The sequence below is a fragment of the Anomalospiza imberbis genome, chromosome 2, assembly GCF_031753505.1.
Source record: "Anomalospiza imberbis isolate Cuckoo-Finch-1a 21T00152 chromosome 2, ASM3175350v1, whole genome shotgun sequence".
NCBI lineage: Eukaryota > Metazoa > Chordata > Aves > Passeriformes > Viduidae > Anomalospiza > Anomalospiza imberbis.
Window position 1 is genome coordinate 53961280 of NC_089682.1, and position 23127 is coordinate 53984406.

The 23127-nt window shown below is 44.6% G+C and overlaps 1 protein-coding gene and 1 long non-coding RNA gene across 10 annotated transcripts in view; both read right to left on the reverse strand.

Moving 5' to 3' along the window:
* The window catches only part of LSAMP (limbic system associated membrane protein), a 981452-nt gene that overhangs the window by 168801 nt on the left and 789524 nt on the right, over window positions 1-23127 (reverse strand). The window lies entirely within an intron of this gene.
* LOC137468901 (uncharacterized) lies at window positions 825-19403 on the reverse strand. 4 transcript variants are annotated; one of them, XR_010996239.1, is made up of 4 exons: window positions 19184-19403; window positions 2368-2504; window positions 2110-2253; window positions 825-988 (listed from the first exon to the last, which is right to left on the reverse strand). It is a non-coding gene; the product is annotated as an uncharacterized lncRNA (long non-coding RNA). The 4 variants fall into 4 exon arrangements; XR_010996240.1 differs by having other exon boundaries at window positions 2187-2253; window positions 19184-19401; XR_010996241.1 differs by lacking the exon at window positions 2110-2253 and having other exon boundaries at window positions 2368-2486; window positions 19184-19398.

Below are 23127 nucleotides of genomic sequence, written 5' to 3' on the forward strand. Positions count from 1 at the left end.
GTCCACCATCAGGTCTTGTGAAAGAAGGCATTTGAAAGACTTACAGGGAAGGTAGAGAAGATGCTGTGAGGGAGAACTCCCAAGAGCTTTGATCTCAGCTTACCTTCATTCCCACATGCACAATATGCCTTGCAGAGGAAGACATGTTCATGAATAAATAAATAAAGGAGGAAGAGTGGGAAAAAAGAAATTTCAAGATATATCTGATGGAGTTTCTGCTGTTGACATGAAAGCCAGAAGTTTGTTTAAAACCTCATGGTCAGAAACAGAATGAGAAGAAGGTACAACTCCTTGAGAAAGGGGAAGGACTAATTCCCACAGCTAGATCTTGCCATCCTACTAATCATACTAATATCTGGCACTCTTTTTCCTCTGAGACCCTTGCAGGGCTTTGTTTTGCAAGGCAATTCAGCATGTGCTGAACAGCACGCAGTGTTTTTATCAAAGGAAATAAGCTGATAACTGTGGAACTGAAATTCTTAACTTCATAGAAGAGAAATGTTGTGATGTGTGTTTTATACATACAGGGGAGCCAGTGGAGAAGGGAATAGGTTGAGCAAAGTCATAAAATAAAACTATTTTATTGTCAAAACCAAAACATAACAGATCTGAGCTGTCTCATAAAATACTTGTTTTGGTGTGTACCTGTTGCATGAGGATAGCAAGAGAGGGGTAGTGAGACTGCAAAATAGCCTTCACAAACCCAGATGTCACCTTCAGTCACATCTATCTTAGCACTACTGCAAGAGACCTTGCTTTTCTTTCTAATTGGGATCTGCCCAGGGATATGCAACCACAGCAGACAGGTCTGGCTGAAGTAGAGTTTGAAAGCAACTGGCTTGGGTCATTTGGGTCTGTGCTCTGGAGCCTGAACTCCAGCCTGGCTACTGACTGGAGGACAGGCTTAACTACAGGGACTGCTCTGACTGCTTCTGCACCTCCTCACCTGCAGTCTTCTGGCACTGGCAACACAAACTGCACAAATTGGCTGGAAGACAGAACATAAACCCTTTTCATTTCTTAGTGAAGACAATGTTGCTTAATCCTACTGGAAGCATTTATCCAGGGATATCTTATCTGGATCCACTGACATCCCTGCCTCTTCTCCCAAGAGCCTGCTGTGAAAGGAAACCTCTCCCCCATGCATAGCTTATCTGCAGTATAGATAAACCATTTCCCCATGGAGCTCCCTTCTGTACAGCTGTCTTATTGAGAGATTCTTACACAGCAGGGTCTAAGGCTGTGAGCTTGGGCTTTGGGTGGTCTGAGCTTGGGTTCCCATTTCTGTTCTTCTGACAGGTCACTTGCTCTTAATAATTTCCAGAATTCTGTACTGTACTGTATGGAGAGATGGCAAACTGTGGCTTTAGCTGGCATAAATCAAGGGCCAATAAGGCACCATTGCAGTAAATGGGCAAGCCCGAATTTACATTAAATGAAGATCAGTCCTGCTTCCTTCTACCAGACTCTAAATGAATTCATTAAATACAGCACTTCAGTCTGCTCAGCTAAAAGTAGCTCAGCTGGCAGGAGTTTTCACATCCAGGGAATATTTTAAAGATAAGGATTTGCAGGCTGCCCTGACTTTACATTTGGCTAAAGGTAGGCTCCCATCCATGCAGAGGGGATGGCATCATGCCCACCTGGTGTGCATCTGTGCATCCCCAAGGTCTATGCACAGCATGACATTAAAACAGCAATTCACAGCCCTGGGGGGGAAAACCTAGGCTCAAATCCTCTCATGAAGAGGCTCAATTCAAAGTGCTACAGGGCAGCAGAAGAGAGGTCCTGCAGTACCTCCACCACAATGAAGGGTTTGTTTTTGTTTTTTAATTAAGTTTTCACTGGGGGGTGTAGGGTGTGTGTCTGCACTGAATTTGAATCTGTAGTAGAGCAAGTAAGAGCACTGGGGCAGGAAGAACAGTTTGAGATTTTTGAGATGAGTAAAATGGTAGTTAATTTTGACATTAAACCCTAAATGAAGGGATATTAAAGTTATTCTCAGGTTCCAAAAAAAAAAAAAAAAAAGATTTGCTGTGATGGTCTGGCCTGCTCTCATGTACTGTACAGAATTCATTATTTCTGCAGTTTAATCTCTTATCCATTCACTAAAACAGATGGTGTTGCAGGCTCTTTGCAGACTCTGACAAACAGGACTGCATTTGGAACACTGTTCATATATGCACACTTGCCTTACAACCCTCAGGACAAGATACACTGGCTTGAGACCTAAGTTCACATCCAAAGCACAATCTTTAGCAAAGAATAGATCCAAGTCTCTTTCAGAATTGCTGCTGAGGTCTCTAAAATGCACAGTCACACACAAAATATCTTCCTACAGAGAGATATAAAAGTCAAATCAGAAACCTTTGTCTGAGATCCCAGTCAAGTTCTCTTTCTTTGCCATGACCATTGTGCACATTGTTTTTTCTGAAAGAAATAGTTCTTCCCACTGAACAGCAATGATACAATGATATTCCAATAACCTGGAAAATAAGAGATCCCTAAAAAAAATTGACTTGACACCACAGGTCACACTTGCTATTTCTTCCTTAGGCTGAGAAAAGAGGGTTGGTCCTCACCAGCCAGAAAGAAGCAGGGAGAGAACCCAAAATTACTTGTTTATGCTAGACTACTACCAGTGTTCTCCCAGCCTTGTGTGTGTATGTGTGATCAGCCAGTACTCAGAAAGACAAGTGAGGTTAACCGAGCTACATGCATTGCTCCCACTAGAGCAGTATAAAACAGTGATAAACCACAACTGGAACCACTCTGCAGTAAGTGTCTGGCCAGAGGTGAAGCATGAGGTTACAGCAGCGGCTCCACTCCCCTGTCCCCTCTGCCTGATGGATCCTTGGTAATAAACCACCCTTCAGGCTTTCCTGTCTTAAACTGAAGCTGCTGGGATTCAGGGGAGATAAAGATTTCAACTATCTTTCACAAGAGCCTTCACAAGAAAGTCCCTGTTGGCATAAAAGTAGACATGTAATGGGCTTTCTCTGTCCCTGAAAGTAGAGTAGCACCACAGGAAACTGCAGACCTTTTAGCTCTCTTCTTTATTTAACTAGAGTTGTTAAAATAAACTGATTTCCCAGCCAATTAATTATCAAATATCTGTAACAGCTTTCAAGCCCTGCCATTACTCAGTCTCAGAGGCTCCCACAGGCAGTGCAAAGCTACACTCTCCCAAGTCTGCTCCCTTTCCCTGAGCTGATAGCAGAAAAGCAGCACAAGGGTTGGCAAAACAGTGGAGGAGAGCTGTAAAACATCCCCTTCTCCACGTTAACAGCAACTCCAGCCATACAGGTGCCAGGAGCCAGGAAGCTTTACCATGCCCCCTGACCACGGCTCAGTCCCCAGCTCTCAGCCACCCGTACACAGACCCCAGACCCACCGCAGAAGCAGATTTGCCAAGACCCCGATCCTGCCAGTGAGATCGGCAGGCACCCGACAGCAGATGCTGCCAGCTGAGCTGAACCGTGGATGCCAAGTACCATGAGCTCAGCCCAGCGTGGGGCATAAGCTTCAGTTTGAAGCATGTGCCAGGAACCAGCTTCTCACCCAGATGTGGACAGGGACAGCTCCTGCCATAGCCATGTTATTTTCTGAAAAACTAGTCTGTACCTCTGGTTACTGGAAAGTTGTACTTACCATAGGTACATCAGCAACAGCCCTACCATCTATTTTATAAGCATTAAACTACACTCATATGTGGTTTCAATTAGGAGATTTCAAATGAGATCGAAGATAATGCATCCCACAATTACTCACCCTTCTCCTTTCTAGAAACTCAAGCAGAATCATTTCCAGGCCAAAATGCTGTCTCTTCTTGATTGATGACACTAATAAAATGGCTTTATTGTGATATAAATAGCCTTAAAAATGTCCTGGAGAGTCAATATCAGTGGTTGATGGCCTTATGCAAGCAAGGTCCTTATCTTACGGTGTGCTAAAGCTTAACGAGTTGTGCTTCTGAGAAGTCTGACATTGGATTTGGGTGCTTGTTTGGGGAACTACAGAAGGGTAGCTCCCGAATTAGACATGCAAAGTGGGAACTGTTTAAACACCTTTCCTCTTCCTTGCACTCCCCATTAATAATCTCTTCGCTTCCTAGCTTTCCTGGTGCCAGTTCAAACACAAACACCGGCTGAGCCCAGCAGGAGCCATGGGAACACTGTGCTCCAGCGCCTCTTTGCTGGAAGGTTACCAGCCACTGCTACAGTAATTGGAAAACCTGAAATTTCTTCCAAATTGTGCACGAGCTGAGATTCTCACAGCCCCTGCAGAGGTGTGTGGCTGCTTCCCGAACAAAGAGCCTACACTGACTTGCTCTGAAGCACATCCATGATATGTTTTTGTTACTCCCTTGTCAGGAGAGGCCAACTCTGCCATGCAGCTGGGAGGGAAGTACTCAGTGCCCCAGGCTGCACTGGAAGCTTGGGGGTTCTAGAAAATTTAAGTAATTTTTTGAAATTAGTGCCCTCCAGGCAGTAGCTCACTCCAGGAGGCCAAATGCAGAGCCTGCTTCAGAGGACAAGAGAGAAGATCTTTGGGAATTCACAAGCGCAATGCCCAGAGTGTTCTTCCTTTTTCTGAATAGCAGCAAACTTCACTCTTCATAAAGAGAAAGCACTTGTTTTAAGGCCTTATTTGAAAGTGGAATCCCCTGAAAACATGCAGTTTTCTAACAGGATTGTATCTTCTGCATGCAGCAATATGAGAAACCGCTGACCGTGCTTTCCAGTAGCTTTCGACCTGGCTGAGATCCGGCAGCAGGCTGGGTGCTAAAAAGCTTCTCTGGGAGTGACAGAAGCATATACACCTGTCAGAAAATGCTGATATCATAGCAACTGTGACAGTGATGTGATCAGGACCTGACAGACAGTCAAAAAAGAGAGGGAAGGATGCACAAGAAAGGGCAACTGAGAAACTTTCAGGGAGAGCAGTCAGAGTCTGTGCGTGAGAGGCGGTGAGTAAGTGATGCTTGTTGCTTGTCTGTGCATGGCAGATGGGACGAGGACTCTGGGGACATGTTCTCCCCTCCACTTGAGCAGTGCTTTGTGTCTCTGAAGAGTGAAGGGACTGCAAAATTTCCCAGCCTTGCTCCTCTCTCCCTCCATCTCTGCCATAGTTACATCCAGTCTCATATACTTGAGAGCAATTTTCCCTGCAATAATAAAGCCTTTGCAAGTGTGTGGGTGGCCGTGCGCGTGTGCTTGAGTCGCCTGTGGGAGTGCGCATGTGCCAGGCTCTGCTGAGATGAGAAGGTGGTTTTGTGTACGCGACAGAGCAGGAGTGGGGATGACACTATTAGACGTGTGTGCGAGGATATGAGAGAGAGGGTGCTTCGCACAGAATCAGACATTGAGTGAAAATGAGAAGGTGCCCGTATTAGACGGTGTGCATGTCAGCAAGGAAGAAAAAAGTCTTATTCACAGCCTTCCTGCATGTGTTTGATGAGTATCACAAGTTTTAACCAAGAAAAATATGTATGTATTCAAATCAAACACAAAACACCCCTTTTGCCTTGAGCGCTCCTGCCTTGCTTGTTTGTTCTGTTGCAAGGTGCTCGTTAGAAGAGCACAGGAAACAAGAAGATGAGAAAAAAACCCAGGTTGACATATTTAAACACAGCCAGCTACTGAGGCAGTAACAAACAGCAAGGAGAAAAGCAGGTGGGATAGTTGGAGAGCTGTTGTGTTGATGCTGGAATGAGAGATGCCTGTGAGACTTTCTGAACACCATCCCTCAAGTGGGTTATGATCAATTTTACTGTACACATACTGCGTTGATTCTGCAGCTAGCTACAAGAAAACACACTTAAAAGCCTATTGCTTACAGCCATTTTCCAATAAAGAGTCAAAAGACAATGAAAGGAGTGCTAGTGTTCTGTCTCAATCCCCTGCAAAGATTTCTACACTGAGTCTGGACACCGCTTGTCAAAATTGGAGTGGAGGGACTAAATTTATGGACAGGAAGAAAAACAGTAACAGATTCAAGCCCAAAACTACTGGGGCTAAAGGCCTTTCTAGAACTGCAGGCCAGATAAACATGAATGCATGAGAGAGTCAGGGATGGATTTGAAATTATTTTTCCCGTTCTGTTACACTTTGTTTTTGCTGGTAAATTTAAACACCTTTACAAGTTCAAGGCTCTTCAACATTATCATAATCCACAGGCCTATGCTGCCCACAGGCAAAATTCACCAATACTATGTCCAGTCAGACTTGCTAAGTCTCTTACAATGCCACAGGCAATGCATGGGGAAGACAGGAGCATGCCAAGAACTGACTGTAGAAATGGCAAAGCCACCATACCAAAGACATTGTGTTGAAGAGATCCAGGAAAAGGGTCAGAAGTGCAGATGAAGCTCTATCCTGAGGCAATTAACCCAAGCTTCACCCAGATCATGGGAAGATTCCTCCGGGACAAAGGCAGCTGTAGGCTTTCTGTCCCTCCCTCACCCATTTAAAATCAGAGTGAACAGTGCTGATTTATAGCTGAAAAACAGAACTCTCATTACACCAAGGAAAGGGAATCAAGTACCTTGTCTTTGGGGCTACAGAACTGGTGCAGGAAAACAAAAAGTTTCACATGTGGGTGCTTGAGCTTGGGTGCAGCTCTTTCACCATCACCCCCCAGCATCTGACCAAACAAACCTTTATTTAGCTATGGAGACCAAAGCAACCCAGGTCAGACTGGCTCCTGCTTTGGGCAGCCCTTGTGCTATGCAGAGCAGGTCCTTCCTGGTGGGGGTCCCGGGGGTGCTACTGCATCCTCAGTAACAGTTATTATTGTTCCAAAAATTATCCAGGAACTTGACAAGTCCTTCTGCAGTGTTTGATGCTCTGACCTCAGTGGCAGTGTGGATTTCACAGACTGACTACCTGCTGTGTGAAAAAGTGTCTCCTTTCATGTGATCTAAATTAAGCTACCATTAGCATCTCCGAGTGACCTCTTGTTCTAGTATTACATGAGGACAGAAAAAGGAGGGACTGATCACTTTTCACCACATTCTTCATTACTGTAAATAACTCAATTATAAGCCTTTAGTGTGTCTCTTCAGGGAGGCTGGGGATGGCCGGTGCTTGCCCTCTCCCATTGGAGTAGGCCAGGATTGAGTGGAGCCAGCCTGAGCTCAGGGACAGTAGAGGGCACGATGGCAAGAAGGAAGATGGGAGAGCTACTGGGAGGGAGAAATTTTTGCAAGCTTGCTACACTGAAAAAGAAAACCCTGTTCAGTCCAACTGATTGCCTCCTTGTAGGTGAATCTCACAAGATTACTAACCATGCTTCATGGCCCTCTGGTAATTCTACACACTTTCATAAATGAGGGTGTAGCCAGTGTTCAAGATAATGTCATTTTTTATAACATATTCCCTATTGTTTCCCTGTCCCTTAAAGGCAACCAAGCATCTTCCATGTTTTTGGAATTGATGCAACCCACTGAAGAAGCTTTTATCGAGTTACTCACCGTGACTCCCAATCTCTCCCCTCCAAGGAGCCTCGGAGCTCAGCACTCATCACTGTACAGCTGAAGTGGAGATTATTTTTGCAGTCTGCATTTCCATAAACTCATCCATGTTATAGTTCATCCGTCATCCTGCTACTCTGTTCCTGTGGCACCTTTAAACCCTGCTGACTCATGGAGATGGCAGCCCGTGCTTGCTTTCGCTTGGTAAGATGGTGAGGTGCACTGGGGGAGGACCAAGCTCCTGGCAGGACACCCCAGAGCAGCCAGGCCAAGCCCTGGGAGTGGGTCCCATTGGATCTGCACAGCTCAGGCAGCAAGCTTGTAGAGGATGCAATGGGATAGGCCTGCTCTTAACATCTTCCATGACTTTTGGCAACTCTGCTGCATTTCTCACCAGCCAAACAAGGAATCGTCATCAAAGCACCAACATGCCAGCCACACCAGGGCAGATTAAACACCTCCCCAGTGTGTACTGACTCCCACTATTAACTTGTCTCCACACAAAAGAGAAACTATTCTTTGCTAATTAACAATCCACTGGGTTTTAAACTGTGACAAGACCTTGCCCCTTTGCCCATGGCTATTTATTTCCCTTCATAATTTCGTGTGAAAGGCCTTATAAAAGGCTTTATGAAAATCAAAGTACATTATGTCTGCTGGGGATCACCTTTATCTTATTTTATTAAACATAAAAAAAAAAACCCAAACAACAAAATCCACTTGCAGCTTGAAAAGGCACAATTTTCTTTTCCAGAAGCCATACTGGATTGACCCTGTCATGTTATACTTAGCTGAACATTGTACTAGTCTGTCTTTAATTAGCTTCACAATCAGTTTGGCTGGAATGGAAAGGAAGCTCATAGATCTGTAATTCCCTCGATGTCTTTTGATTATGAAAAAAATAATAATAGTACTTAGCATGCCTGGAGCACTCCTTCTCTGAGGATTTCAGAGAACCAGGGTGAAGGCAGAGCAGGCTGGAGACAGCCCTTCAGCACCTTCTCCTTGCAAGAGGGAAGGAGAAGGGAGAGAAACTTGCCCATGAAGTCCATGTCACAGCTGGATATGGAGCTGCCACCCTGTTCCTGATCCTCTCAACTGTCATTAAAATCGCTTGCTTGATTCTCAGGGGTAAGGATGGGGCAGTGTTTGCCTATCTGCATCATCTTGCCTGTGCACAGAGAGATTTCAGCATTCTTCCCCAAATCCAACCCTGCAATATTAGCAGCTCTGCATTCATTAGAGATGCTGTTTATAAGGATCCATCAGACACTGCTGTCAGTATATTTCATGCATTATTTACTTCAGAGCCCTGAGACTAATGCTACCTCACTCCCAGTGATTTACTGCATTTGAGTTTCTCAAGCTGATCCATAACTTTGGGTAATAATAACAATAGCAAAATACTCTCTATGCATGTATCACACTCGTCAGCAAAAACCCACACAGAGATGAGCATACGATGCAGAAGAGCTGCTGCTCTGAGGAACCGGAGCATCAGCCATTTGGAGGTACAGCTCCCTCCTCACAGGGATGTGACTTCCACACCCCAGATTTAGAATACTTTGCCTCAAGTCCAGTACACGTGAACCCGTCAAAATCCATATCCAGGGAAAGTTCAGCAATCCCTGCACAGCATCCCCCAGCAAGGACAGACCTACCTCAGGCAGAGGAACTTCATAAGCGTCTCCCAGCCCACAGATGGGGCCCCTCTGCCTTGGTGAATTAAAAATCCCAGAGGGATGCTCAGCACCTGGGATGGGGGCCGTGAAAACAGCTTGGCACAAGCCAGAGATTCAGCTTGTTGGCTTTGCCTCCGCTCCTTAATTGCATTCCCCACCTGTGGCTCCTCTCACCCTGCTCCTGGCATTACATAGTCACAGTGCCCTGGCCAATCCTCTCACTCCCCTCACCTTCCTTCTCATTTACACCTTGCCCACTGTTTCATTTGACTCCTGGCTGTTTGGCCGTTCATGAAAAGGTGCTTGATGAACCCGAATAAAATCCCACTCTCTGCTGTGCGGATGCAGATCCTTTCTGTCCCCTTTCCACAGCATCCTCCTATGCCCTCCTTGCACACCAAGGAAGTGATGACCTCCAAGCCAAGTCTAGTGCTTTTAAGGAATGCTTTTCTTATTTGTTTGCTTTAATTTATTTTGCCTTTCAGCCTCGTATTTGCTGTCTCAAATCCTTCTCCTCAAGCTTTCCTGCTGCCCTGTTTGAGGCTCACCTATCCTTCACATGCCATGTGGGGGGCACGCTTAATGAGGAGCCAACCCTCCTGCCCTCGCTGACCTGATGCTGACAAGTCCTCAGCACTCACACCTCTGAGACGTGCTGCTACTGCTCATGCACCCCACCCGCTCTCTGATGTCCACCCTGACATGGCTGAAGCCTTGAGAAAAGGAGTGCTGTGTCCTGGCAGGCTCTTAACATGCTGTAGGCCCTATAATAATAATAATAGTAATGAAACCCACTGAGAGATGTCTGCTTGCCCAGACAAGGCTCTAGAGCAGAGGCCAATTCCCACCACTGTGCTGACACAAAATCACTGAGATCAATGAAAACATCAACTAAGTGCTGCGAAGGACAGTCTTCTCCCTTGCCTTTTGCATTTCACCCCTGCAAAAACAGTTTCTTTTTAGGAGTGGAGGTAACCCTTCCTGGTGGTTTGACAGCTTTGGCCTGATCTGAGCTGGGGCCACATGCCCTCATGCTGCCAGGGTAGGAGAGAGAGGTCTGTAGAGCTGCATGACTGCCTTTGAGAGGCATCAGCTTTAGCATGGGGCACTGAAGCAGAGGGCAGGCTTCTTCTGGTGTGGCCCAGGCTGTGGACACCACACACTAGTGATGGCAGGGGATGTAGGAGACCACACAGGGACTGGAAAGACAGGGGATGCCATGTAGGACTGCGTGCGTGCCCTGTGTCTTGTACACACATGTGCTCACAGCAGCCCATCTGGCTGTTCTCTGCCAGGAGGGACACCCCAGGAGTCCCACCTGGAGGGTAAGTACTGCTGAACACTGCCCTAAATCAGGAGTTATGTCTTCCCACATAGTCACCAAGACAAGCTTGAAAAAGCCATCATTTATGGTGTCAATAAATCTCCTCTCCAAATCATGCCCAGATGTGCACTTTAGGGCCCGGTCACCTTGCCTTTTTATTCTCACCTGTAAAGTCTCTGCTCTCCTACAGTACTGTCTGCCTAATACTTCATGCCAAAATACATTAAAATAACCCATTATTGTTATTAATTAGTATTATTGCATGAGCAGATTTTACTACTTCCCTAATCTCTAACAGCTGAAACCCTCTGCTCGCTGAGGAGGGAACTGAGTGTGTTGGGGTCCTGCCTCCTGGGCAGCTCTCAGCCTTGGGATATGCCGTGCACTGACTCACACAACCCCTCCAAAGAGCAGGGTTGACAGTGGCTGACAAACTTCCACCCCAGACATTTCCCTGACATAAGTACTTAGGACTAGCACTTTCTGGGTACAAAAAGCCATGTGAAGGGAGGGAGAGAAAAGCAAGCTCCCCAGCTTATCTGCAGGCTTGATAATACCATAGCATGGTGAGTTGGGCAGCCCATGGCATGTTCACCATGTTTTCCTAATACTCAACAAACACAGTTCTACTCTCAGCACTGAAACTGCTTGAAATATCAACTCAAGCAGGTCAAAACATCCCCATGTCTCAATTTTCCCCCTGCCCTTTCTCAGATGTGTCTATTTAATTTGCATTCTCTTCAAGACAGAAGGATTATCATACTTTTTGGTATCTCACAGGCTGGATAGTACACATCTTGCTCTCCACACTGAAAATCACAGTAACAGAAGCATCCTAAAGTTCTCTGTTTCTTCTGCACAATCAGAAAGAAGGGTACACCTGATCATCAGTAAACTGCATGATGGTACAGAAGATATTGACAGCTTCAGGAAAGATACCAAATTCAGGGGAGTGGCTGACTCCCTGGAGAGCAGAACTGCCATTCAAAGGCCCTTGAGGACATGGAAAAATGCGATGACAGAACTTCAAGAAGTTCAACAAAGATAAGTGCAAAGTCTTCCACCTGTTGAAATGATCTCTGTACAACACTGAAGGATGAGGACTTGCTGGCCGGGAAGTAGCACTGAAGAAGACCAAAGGTTCCCAGTGAGCAAAATTTGAAAATGAGTGTGGCAGCATGCCCTTGTGGAAAGGAGGGCTAAATGTGTACCTGACTGCAATGATGAGAGTGTAGATAGCAGGCCAAAGTAAATTATTATTCCCCTTTACTCAGCACTTCTGAGGATGTATGTGGAGCAATTTTGGGCTCCCAGAATATTTGGTTGGACATAAAAGAAAAACATTTTCATAATGAGGGTGGATCAGCACTGGAACAGGTGCCAAGACAGGTTGAAGTATCATTGTCTTGGGAAATTTCCAAATTTTGACTGAGCATGCTGATCTAATGTTGAAGTTAGCCCTGCTTTGAGCAGGGACTTGGATAAGAGACCTCCAAATCTCCTTTCCCTCTGAAACTTTTCTCTGATTTCAAGGAGGATGCTGTAGTTCTTTCTTCTGAGTAGGACAGCTATGGCTTGAAAGCTGAATTTGGAAGGGTCTGATGGAATATTTGTCCCATATCAGTCCCTTAAAGCCTCTTGGCAGAGCTCTGTGTGTGCAGGGGCCAATGCACACCACAAGAAGAGCTGGTCTGTTCACCCTGCTGCTTATCTTCCCCTCTGCTACACACTCTCACCAAGGAACCTGTTGTGAATGGGCTAGAATCTCCCAGGCACACATCTGCTTATGCAACCAGAGGATTTCTGTGCACCTCTAAAGGTACAGGTTGTTCCCAAAATTTGGAAGGATGCCGCTCTAAAAGGCAGGGAATTTTCCTGGTAAGGAATTGGAATGGGCATATAGAAACTGTGTACCAATATCCAAATCCAGAGAGGTTTCTATCATGGTTGTTTTGCTTAGAAGAGAGAAGGAGTCACTTCTGGGTTAGATCACAGCAGCCACATAATGCATTACAGTTCAGAAAGTGAGAACCTAAAGCCACCAGAACGGGTTTGACAAGTAGGTCAGCCTGCAATTAGCCACTCTGAATGTAGTCCTGACTCCTGGGACAACAATCTGGGATTTTAAACAAACTCAGAGAGATGTTTAATAGCTGAGAAAGGCGAGATTGTTGATTTTATGTCTCCTTCAAAACACAGCTGTCCATTATTGCTTCCTTCAAGTCATTACTCTCCTTTTATTGCCTTTTTACTCCATTCACAAACGTGAACTCCTCCTCTCTCCTCAATTTCCTCTGTACTGTCCCTTCATGCAGCTGATTTCCACAGGTTGCTTCCTTGTTGCTTAATCCTTTGCAAACTCTTTGGCTCTACTCCCACATCTCAGAAACGCCTGCAAATGACCATGAAGCTGCTTGCAGAGAGATTAGGGGGACTGCTTGACAGGAGCAGGGCCAGCAGTTTCCCCTGGCTGCAGCAGGGACATGTGGCTGGACTCTCTAATGTGATAATAACATATGAAGTGTGCAGTGATGGCCATATGTTGTACTAATTCCTACGTACACAATGCCCTCTGCAGAACAAACAGCCAGGATGGAGGGCACTGGCAGAAGTGCAGGCCCATGGAGGGGCACCTACCCTTCAGAGATAGATGTAGAGAAGGAGGAAGGCTAAAATTGGCTCCTGGAAGTGAGCTACAATCATCTCCGGTTAAGCAAGACTGCAGCAATAGGGGCCAATAGGGAAAATCAGGTGACCTTTCAATACCTCTGAATAACCGTGTAACAGGACATTTCAAGGGCTCTTGAAACAACCCAGGCCCATACCCACATTTTGGCTCAAGTGCTGTGAGTGACAATTACCTTTGCTGCTATTGGCTTATGAATGACTGGCAGGGACCCAAAATTCTCCAGAGTCACCTTCCCCAGCAATTCAACAAGGCAAGGACCAGAATAAGCACTTGATGTAGCTGGGATTTCTCTGGTGACAGCAGGCAAGGAGAGGAAAATAGAGATTCTAAGCAGATTTCCTAGGCTGGACCAGTTCCAGTTTTGCTTGGAAGTGAAGGGTATTAGGGTACATTTTCTGTGCTGTACAAAAGAGAAGAGTCAGCACTTCCATCCAGATGCTCAGACCCATGGGCTAGGCAGAAAGAAGACAGCTGCTCTGCTTTATACTTGGGCTTGCACAGAAGAAACAGAAAGGTAGAAAAAGCCTTTGCTGAAGAACAGCCAAGGAAGGAGAGGAAGATGTGTCGTATGAAAAAGCAGATACTGACTAATGGCACCATAGCTTAGTTGTCTCATGTTAGAGTCTTAAATTGCCCACAGTGGGAGGAAAGTCACTTTAACATCTCAACATGGCACATAAAACTATTGTTTAAAGAAAAAAAACCTGAATATTGTTGAAGAAGTGATGGAAATGAGATAGTTTCACAGCTGTCTGTACCAGGTTAGGGGTTGGAACTAGATAATCCTTAAAGTCCCTTTTAACCCAAACCATTCCATATTTTGTGATTCTAAGTTGGAGTCTCCTGGTCAGAGGTAGGTGGGAGCCCCCATATCAGCTGACATAGTGGGGTGGGGACTGATGACCCAAGAGCTGAAAAGCACCCACCCCTGTACCTTTAATGCTTCATCAAAGATTGAAAACTCTCATCTTCTGTGGGGAGAAGAAGTAGGAGTGCAAGCCTTAATGTGATCCTTAGCCATCTCCAGAAGAGGTACTGCAAGGCAGAAGAATGTATGGAGCCCACCTAGGTGGGTTTTACTTGATCAGATAGGTTTTGATGGCCCTAGGAAACACACAGTGTCAAGGGAAGAGGGAGAATGGACATGGCAGGTTCTCACAGAATCAATAAAACAGGAATGGAAAGGACTGTAGGCCACCATTAAACACAGTCCCCAACTTGACAGCAGAATCAACTATGCATAAATGATCTCAGGGGACAACTTTTCCTCATCTGTTCTTAAACATCACCACCAAAGGAAACTCTGCACCCACTAAATGAAGCTGCTCACCCACAGGTGTACCACACTCCCACTTTGTGACCCAGTGTGTGAAGAGCTGATGTGCACATTTCATGATGTGCGGGGTAGGTGAGGCTGCTGTGGCAGTGAGTAATTTAAATAAGATGTTACAAAGTCTATGAGACCATTCTAAAAATGAACAGGAGAGACTGTGCAAATAAAGCTGTCCTCATTTTTTAAAATGTTTTGTGCCTTCTCATTTTATGTGCTTGAAAGAATTCTGTGGTGTGCTGGCAACTAGCAGATAAAGTTATTGATGACAAAGCCTTCGGCTCAAAATTAAAGCTAATTCTGTAGTTGTAAAAAAAAGAAAAAATGTAAAATACAATGATGGCAGATTAATTGTGATAACATCATTAAATTCATATCCAGTCCTCAAAGCACATCATAGTTATTTAGAGACAAGTGATCTGGGGAGTCAGAAATGCAAGTGATTATGGCATTTCACCTCTTGGGGTCTATTTTGCAGTGAGATACAAATAAACTGAGTTTGGCAGTTGGAAATGCTCTCTGACAAAATATTTTCATACATCCTCAAGCTGATTAAAGGAATGAGCTGGAAGAGAGAGGTCAGTGGGTAGGCACATAGATAAGCAAGAGATAGGATGAAAGGAGACAGTGCTTGAGTCTATGTAGTCAATATCCTGGAGCTCATAAAAGTTTGTTACTGCACACAGCTTTCTCTGTCTGGCTTTTCACATCAGATCTCAGCAACCAGTGCTTATCTGTGCCCACTTGTTAGATTAGGTCCCATTGCAGGCAGCATGCAGAATCTTGCATCTAATTCTCCATGTAGACCCAGTCAGATTCTTTACTGCTCTCAGAAGGCAGAGATTGGCAAGGGAAGACTTCCTCACCCAGATCTTTCTACCTTTTTGCCAGCTGTCAGAGAGCAGCGATAAAGTTTCTGGTGTTGATAAGTAACAAAATCCATGTGCTGTCTGGACAATGCACAGGTTTTATCCCTGGTCAACAACCATATTAGTCTTGCCAGGGTACACCTTAACCAGAGTGGTCCCCAGAAAAGGATGGGAAGAGACAAATGGTGTATTTAGTTACAGCCTTTGACCCTTTCACATCAGCAGCACACCTACGCTAATATAACAAGTTGCTCCTGACAATAGATTTCAACAGTGACTGCATCTCTAGTCCAATTAACTGATAATGAGAACTGGCTGACAGCACAGGAGGGACTAAATTCTTCTCTAGCATCATTAAATGTGGAATAGATGACGAGTCACCAAGCGCTGAGTTCACATTTGGCCCCATGGCTGGTCCTGCCATTCAAACCATTCCTGGCAGCAGTGGAGGGGCACAGTGTGGGGTCTGCTGGTGACAACCATTACCCAGGTAGGACATTTCTCCTTTGTGAACTCACTATATGTCCCTTCCTGGCTTCCTAGCACATGAGTGTTTCCAGCCTAGTTGAGATGATATGAGAAGGGAAGAGGGCAGAGAGCCAAATGCTGTGCTTTAGCAAATTGCCAGTTGCTAGGGCTCACGCTAGCTGTGCACTACAAAGGCACTCTGGTTTGGTGAAGTTTCCAGCCATATAGCTTGTCTCTCCAGCACTGCATACAGGGTAAGCACTGTCAGCAAGCTAAATGGTGCCTGGAATAGCTTCCTTCCCTTGTTCCCTTGCTCCATGTATGGGAAGAAAGAACAGTCCTCCCCACAAGGAAATTGTGACATGGTGAAGAATTAGGAGGCTTAACAGGGGCAAATTGCCATGTCCAGCATGGTGAAGGAAGTTTAGGCAGAGGTGGAGTGGTATGCAAAGCATCTGAAGATGCCGGTTCTAAACCCCCTAAAATGGGCAGGGAAATGTGTGGGATAAGGAAAGGCAGGTTCTGAAAGGGGTCCCTTCCACAGAATACAGTGGTGCCAAAGGAAGATACGTAAGATCCAGAAACAAGAAGACAGCCTGAAGTAATCCCCCCATAGACCTACCAAAAAAACTCCACCTAATCTCCCTCTTTCCATTCCCCTGATTGTCCCCATCCACTCTTTTCCAGAAAGCCACACAGGGACTGGCAGCAAATACCCCTGGCAGAACACAAGGAGAACAATGCAACATAGCCAATATGCTGGCTATACTGCTGCGTCCCCTCTTGGTTTAAATCAATAGTTTATGACATCTACAAGGGGAAACTGTAAATTTAATTTTGTCCCCTGCAGTGTGATTCGTATCTTGTTTGCTAGTAACATAATGAATGTGTTTGCACTCTAGACCCCCTGCCCAGTAGACCATTTTAAGGATAAAGGGAGAGAAAATAGCAAAGTATAATTAGAGAGGTCGATTAATGCTGGATTAACCAGTAGCTCAGCTAAAGATAGCTTTACAACACTTAAACATAAGGGGCAAGGGAGAGAGGGAGATAGAAGCCCACAGAAGGAATAGAGAATTGGATAATTTTTCTTAGGAATAAAAACCTTACAGGTGACTCGAGGGCTTATGCTGCTTCCTAAACAACTGATAGAGCCTTGCATCACCTGCCAGCCTAAAGCCAAAAAAGTGCAGATGCTTTGCCCCATTTGGTGCTCATCAGGTATGATCTAGAATATAACCCAAACTAGCCCAAGGACACAGGTTAAACCTTTCTGAAACTCATATGCTTAATTACTCTGCAAAAATCTACTTGAGTTTGTCACAACATAGTAGTTAAAGTGTGCATGAGCCTGGAATTGCTCGGAAACCTTGCTGGAAATGCAAATGGCAATGGAGCAGTGAGGGTAGAAAGCTAACAGAGAGGAGAGCACTGAAGAGCAACGGGGATGACCCAGTAGATGGAATCCAGGGAGAAGGTTTCTCACATGAGGATGCTCTCTGCAAACCAGTTGGAGCAGTGGATGAAGAAATAGCTCTGATTGTATGTACCCTGCTGCACAACAGAAAGCAAGACTTGATACATTCTTGTGAACAAGCAGACCTTGCCAGAGAAACTTGACTTCACTGCCAATTTCTTTTTCCAGCTGGCATAACCAACAAAACTCCAAATTAGTTTGGCTAGGTAGATAGGGTAAAAGAAATAATAATATTTTTGGCCAAAATCTTTGCAGCTAGGTCTTAGCTTTACAAAGAGAGGAAGCACAGAACTCCCCACAGAATGCAAAGAAACCAGAAAAAGGGCAAACCCATTAACCCGCAAACAGGAGATCAAATGCCAAGGGATTTGGATCTGTAAAGGCATGGTCTAGAGCTTTCAGTTCATGTCTCTCTACTTTGTGGTCACAAAAGAGTTGCTAATACAGCATGTCTAGCAATACTTCAGTGCTTCTGCTCTTTGAATTAAAACGAAGCAGTGCAAAAGTATATGGAAAGTAAAAGAAAAATAAACTCTCGGCTCTCAGAGAAGGCTTAGGTGAGGGGCTAAGGACAACCTCGCTGTTTCTGAATTGATCTGCCCCTCTCTACTTTAAAACAGTGTATTTTCCTGCTTTAGCTACCTCTTTAAAACACTATCTTTACATTCAGCTTCAGAGACAGCTCCCTATGGATAAGCATTTTTAGATAGATACAGTGTGATCTTTACCAGTTTCTGCAAATTGGCTCTGAGGGCACCTTTATGTGTCAGTTCTGCCTATTTTCTCTACAAATAGAAAGACAGGGATGAAGAGGATGAGGGGAAAGGGCTTTACAAATAAAAGAAACAATAGGAGAGCAAAAAACAAAGCCACAGCAGAGTCACACATTCTGACCTGAAACCAGGGTTCCTCATCCCAGCACCATAACAATCTCCCTGACATCAATTGCAGATGCTGATCAGACACACATGCAGGGAGCTACATTCAAACACAAATGTGCAGTTTACACTGTTTGGGAGTGACTGGTTCGGGACACTCCCCTTAGATCATAAGTGACAGCCAACAAGCTGTGGGGAGGCAGCACATAACTGAGCGTGAAAGAAACACGGGCATCACTCAGGTTTAGCTGTGTCTAAACCAGCCATGGGCAAAGCATCTCAGGTTCAGCCCTTGACCCTTCAATTCATCCTGGTATCCTCAAATTCACCAGACTTTAAAGACTTTTGATGAAACCACATCAATATTTGGACCCCATAACAACAAAATATTCTGGGCACAAGTATCTTAATCTGCTCTACTCTATTGCTTGAGGGAAAGACTGAAGGAAACATGGCTATTACCAGAGAGAATAGAGATGTAAAAACCTTATATGCATGTAGAGTTTGTAATGGCAAAACATAGTTAATCACTATAGAGATACTGTTTGGTTTCAGTCTGCTGAAAATACTGGGCATGCTACTAGACAGCAGATGCAATCACTGTCCCTGGGCCTGGAGCAAACATTACTGTCCAATATGCTGCTACAGTAAAGCTTGGATGAGTGATACAGCTGCAGCCTGGGCAGGGATACTGCTGGGCTCACAAAGCAGTCTAGGTTGAAAAAGACCTCCAAGATCATTGAGTCCAACCATTAACCTAACACTGCCAAACCCTCACTAAGCCATGTTCCCAAGTGTCCCAGCTACGCGTCTTTTAAACAGCACCAAGGATGGTGAATCCACCACTTCCCTGGGCAGCTGTTCCAATGCTTGAAAATCGTTTTGGTGAAACAATGTTTCCTAATATTCTTTCTAAACCTCCTCTGGCACAATTTAAGGCCACTTCCTCTTGGCCTATTATTTGTTACCTGGGAGAAGAGGCCAACCCCCACCTGGCTACAGCCTCCTTTCAGGCAGTTGTAGAGAGTGATAAGGTCACCCCTGAGCCTCTTCTTCTCCAGGCTAAACAACTCCAACTCTCTCAGCCTGTCCTCATAGGACTTGTGTTCCAGACCCTTTACCAGCTTTGTTGCCCTTCCCTGGGCACATTCCATCATGTCAATGTCTGTCTTGTAGAATGTGTAGTGATGTCAGGGACATCAACAACAACAACAACAACAATAAAGTGATGGCCCAAGATTCTGCGTTCCATAAAAATGCAGAGTCAGGGTGTCCATCAGAGCTATGGTTGTCTGTGTGATGATGTCTAACAGTGGGATGCCACTGCTGCCCTTGCAGCCTGGGTTAGTACTTGCATCTTTTCTTGTCTACACAAGGGAATCTGTGACTGCATTTACAGCACCAGTGCCGTGTGGTCAGCATTGCAGCTTCTGCTCTGTCCCTGAACATACAGGTACAGTTTAATGACAGTAGTGTGGAAAGGATTTAGGGAGAACAAGATTTTCTCTCCTACATTACTAGATGGAAAAAGCAAACAATTTTTTTTCCTCTACTGGCCTCCATCTGTCTTTCCAGCTCTTGTCCCTCACGCACACACCTTCGTCTGTCCTTACACTGCAATTATGTTTTGTAGAGTTTTGTCCTTCCAGTACAATGTTTCCTGCCCATTTTGAGAGCCTAACATACTGATTAAACACTTCTTGGTCTTCACAGTCTCATACTTTTTAGTACTGACAGTTTAATTTCCAGGCTCCAAGTTTTTCTGATTCAAAAAATGCCAGATTGTGCATTGTCATGGTTAAAAACAAATTGTTCCCATTTATTTTCCAGAGTTGGACAGCTGTCTGAAGACTTTTTTTTTTAAGACTCCAAAGATTATTTCTTAGTATCTGAGACTGCAGTTTGTAACTACAGGTGGCACCAAGTGTAGATTCTCCACAATTAGCCATTCAAAAATATTTTTTTTTCTGTTAAGAAGAATTCAAAATTACTTCCAAATGTATCCACCTTATCTATGATAAACAGCACGTAATTTTCAACAAAAGAACAAGTGGTGATTCAGGTTAAGAACCAAAAGCACCAAAGAGAAGACACATAAAAGCAAGAGACCCATTGCTGTGACATTGACATCCTTTTTGTGAGGTTCCTGAGGTCTGGTAACAGCTGCAGTTAGCAAGGACTCCTATTTTACTTCAGTATTGGTGGATAATACTGTATTTGCTAGTCTTAGGTGAAGAGTAAAAGAAATTGGTTAATATCTACAGAAACAAAAGAGTTGAGTTTGAATAGCTGTGGTTCATGTTCTCATGGCGCTTGTTAGTTGTGAGCATTTGTTAACTTGCTGGGTGTCACATGAAAATTTGTTAATTGTTAAAGCTGATTCATACCAGACAGCAAGCTATTTGTTATTCATAGGACTGGCCAAAATAATTAAAATAAATTAAATCCAGTGCATGATAAATTTTGAAGTTCTGTAATCTGCTCCCATGTTGTATTATAGCCTTTTAATTTTTTTTTCTTTTTTTCTTTTTTCTACAAGAAAGAGCCACTCCTGAGCAGATAACAGTCTTGTCATTAAGTTGTTTGGTACATGTAAGATACGGGTACAAGTCTCTGCCTGATTTCTATACAAATGCTTGTCTGGAGTTTTCTACATCTCACACAAGATCCCCACTCCTTAAGTTGCTGGCCATTTCGATCCTGTCTATGTCTCACTTTTTCACCAGAAATTAAAATCCAGAGCCTGAAAAACTGAAGATCAATGCATATAAACCCCACATGTTTCTGTGAAATGTTTCCATTTTGACATGTCAGTATTTCAGATGGAAAAAATACCCAACAAATTAACTGAAAAAAAAATTGATCAGTATTTTAGTTACTCAGTTGAGAAAGACAATAATTAGCATGATACTCAGTTAACCAATAAAAGAGTGCAAATACTAAGCAAGTAATGATTCACTGAAGCAAGCAGGCTGTAAAGAACAGCTAGAGGCCTAAAAATTACTCCTTTTTAGTGAGTACTTATCAAGCCTTAAGCACTGGAAGAAAAAATCTGAAGCTGCTTACAAACAAATTGCTTATGACACAGTGACAATGCTTTAACAGTTCCCTGCTTTTCTCATATCCTTATTCTTCCCACCACCACCTCCAAGTGAGAATTTCCCCTGTATTGGGTGCCGCTCGCTATAACAACAGCAGAACCTGGCCCTGACAAGTCAGATTTGTAACTAATATTTCAGGCTTCTCTAACCCTGGGCTAGAGGGTCATCAGTAGCTTGCAGGGACACAGTGACACTAGTGAATGCGTTACCCTGACTCCAGTGATCAAGTCTCACAATTAACACTGCTCCTGTTGGAGTCTGGCACAAGAAATGCCCCCGGTCTTTGAAGAGAAAGAGACAAAGTGGTGCACGCTAAAATGGAGCTGCCAGCCAGCCTGTGGGCATGGGCAAAGGGATTTTGTCATGCTGCTGAGAAAAGACTATTACCTCAGGCAATGCTTGCAAATCTGGGAGGTCTCACTTTCAGAGCATGTACTAAAAGATCACACCTCATAGCACAACACACCCACTCCAAGCCAGACACTACTCCGCCCAATAAATGCCAAATGTACAAAGTAAAACTGAACAGTGGATAATTAATGTTTGTGAAACCCATTGGAAAGACATGAAAAGTCCTCTCTGCTCCAGGGTGCCGAAGCAAAGAGGCTGTGATCAGTCCCCTACTGCCTGCAAGCACCAGGCTTCACTGCTTGCTGCTTCATCCCAGCTGAAGGGACAAAGGTACTTGTTATCTATGGCTAGCAAAGCTTGATTCTTTACTGAGTCAGAGGAAAGATGAGGTTATCCCCAGAGCACCAGTAGAATGCCTATGTGAAACACCTAATTCTCTGTGATGACTGTGTAGAAAGTCAGGGTCTGGTATAAATCCTTTCTTGGCTAAGCATGCCTCAGATGTCTGGACAGATGGATGTCTGAGCAAGACTCCAGTTCATGCAGGATGCTTGTAAGAGCATGGAAATTAATGCAGACGTCCCAGACCTCAGGCTACCAGGGTAATCACCACCCTTGAGGACATCTTCTCAAGAATGTTCATCTGTACTGCAAGGCACAACACAGGCTTTGGGACACATCACCTGCTTTCTAACTTTAAAAACTGCTGTGGAAGCTCAGTCTTCTCTACACAGCTTGAGCTGGGCAATTGCCTTCTACCAAAAGGCTGAATCACTTCTAAGGCAGCAAGTATACAAGAACTGGTTCTCCAGATAAAAATTACAGTGGTCGAATTCCTGGATGACTGAGTCTCTAGTGATTGTGTGAGACCTGCCTACCGACTCAGAGGAAATACCCCCTGAGGATGAGCCAGTTCCTAGAAGGATAAGTACCCATCCTGGAGACCCAGCAGTCTGTTAGACAGGTGGTTGCAGTGGGAAAATCAGCGGGCAGACAGGCTGTAGAGTCTTGACCCTGTTCTCTTGTTGAAGCAGAATAGTTTAGGTTGAGAGTAGCATAGGGAAGATGCTTGCTGGCTGCTGAGGAAAATGAAATGAGCTCCATCTTTGGCACTGCTGATCTATTTCTGGTCAGAGTGAAACATAGTTAAATATGATGTGAGGATTGCTGAGCAAGCCACTTGGAGTTATATGTGCCACTGCTTCCTCAGACTGCTGCTTCATCTCCTATTCATGCAGAGGGTTGAGTAACAAATGATACGTGCTCAGGAGCCGACCTCCAACAGCAGGGGAAATGAAAAGGACCACAATCCTCAGTGCAGAAGCTGCAGGAAGACAAGAGTTCATTGTGCTTCCACAGCCAGAAGAATTCATGAGAAGAATCTTATTCTTATGTTTGCCTGTGGTTCCTTCTTGAGTTCGTGATTTACAATGCTCTGTCAGCATGTCTGTCTTACTTTTTATTCTTCTGTTGCTTTCCTGGTG